Raw genomic sequence first — 1,877 nt, forward strand, 5'->3', positions numbered from 1 at the left:
TGGGGACCTAAAGATCCCATGGTTCAGGGCATTCTTGATTTGTAATACTTCTTTCTGTAATGGTAATCCTGTCTGTTCTTCCTTAGCATCTAGTTACTATAGTATGAGTATTATACAAATATTGACTGGTCATGAAGAGAATGGTGAAACCTATTGCCCAGAGGAGATGTTGAGATCATAGGCTATATTCCCTAGAGCCCAAGGGAAGGTAGGCTCTGGTCTCCATATCACTAACGGGTAATAGATTTCACAGTTCCCCGATTCTAGAGCAGTCAATATTTGTTTTATATACCTTATACTTAAATTCTACGAGGCCTAAAAAAGTACTTACTTCCTAGCCTACCCCCTAGGCCTAGGTAATCAGAGTGTGTCTAGCTCACATCGTCTTGCAATATTCGTCGACTATTGACAAGACATATTTAATTTGCCTTTTGCTATCAGCTTCATCAAGAAGTATATGCCTAGACTAGTCCTTATTCATCCAGGAGCTCGAACCAACAGCCTCCATAATTATTGTTTATTGTCTACTTGCTGATCCGTGGTGCGTTCGAAGGCCAATCTCTTTCGTCACAGAGGTCGGAGTTTCCTCTACCGTCAGCGTGATGGTGGGCCTAGACTTTGCACCACGAAACTGGTCAAAAAGGTACTATTTTTTTGGGGAATAGTACTTTTTCAGGGGAATTGTACTTTCTATTTCTTAACCGATTGGATTCCTAGAATCTATGTATGAGGTATATAATACTAATCATTAATCAGTTTGCACACCTTAGTTTTACTCCATTTGGCAAAGTAGCAACATCATTTGATGCGAACTGGCCAGTGAGGTTTCAATCGGATCCATGGTTGGATAGAAGAAGTGAGTTTTGGAGTGTGCTTTATTGTGTTGAGCAGGTACTTACTGTAGCTGATGTTGATAAGCCAATTACTGCTTAATTTTCATAACAACACAGCTGCAATAATATCATGGTTGACATTATCAGGCACATGCTTAAGGGTATATTAATACTGTGGTTAAACAGTTATCACTAGTTGGTCATGGTTGTCCCTATCTGGTCAAAGTTGTACCTATCTGGTCACAGTTGTACCATCTGGTCACAGCTGTCACTATCTGTACTAAGTTGTCCCTATCTAGTCAAAGTTATCCCTATCTGGTCACAGTTTAGGCTTATCTACATACAGATTAGCCCCGTTCATATCCAACTATGGCGAGATAATTTTAGCGGATGAGCTAGAAGATCTTGCCATAAGTTTGAGTATGACCGCTCAAGTATGGCGAGATTCGAAGGCCACAACTCGACTAAGCCCGTCGAGTAAATTAATGTCAACTAACTTTTTAATCCAGCCTAAAGCCAGTAAACAATTAAACAGCGGGTGGCAACAGGTCACGAATACACCAATCAAATTGAAGCAAAGTGACCCTACATGCTTGCTGGTTAGCGCGTTTTTTAGTTACTATCATCATGGGGGTATAAAAATTTTTTTATATTTTTATACCTCCATGCTATCATAAACACCATTCAGAATTGACGCAGTCTCCCTGATCTGTGTACTTTAATTTCAACAAGTCTTATTTTGAAATGATGGCCGAAAAGTCAGTAAAGAAACGCCATCTCTGGACGTATGCACAGGAATGTGATTTAATAGATATCTGGAGGTAGCCAGAAATCGCCGATAAATTGTATCGTCAGAAGGCTGGTGTCCACGAAAGGATAGCAGAGAGAATGCGGGACTTAGGCCACAATAACATGACATCGGCAATTGTTGTGACAAAGTTGAAAAATCTAAGAGCAGACCACAAGGCTGTGAGAGACGTTTTTATTCGTGGGACGGGCAAGGGGTCGGCCAATGTAATAAGGGATGACCCGAAATCGGCATGC

This window comes from Anneissia japonica, unplaced genomic scaffold (assembly GCF_011630105.1).
Source record: "Anneissia japonica isolate Jap-2015-1 unplaced genomic scaffold, ASM1163010v1 scaffold287611_len363355_cov233, whole genome shotgun sequence".
NCBI lineage: Eukaryota > Metazoa > Echinodermata > Crinoidea > Comatulida > Comatulidae > Anneissia > Anneissia japonica.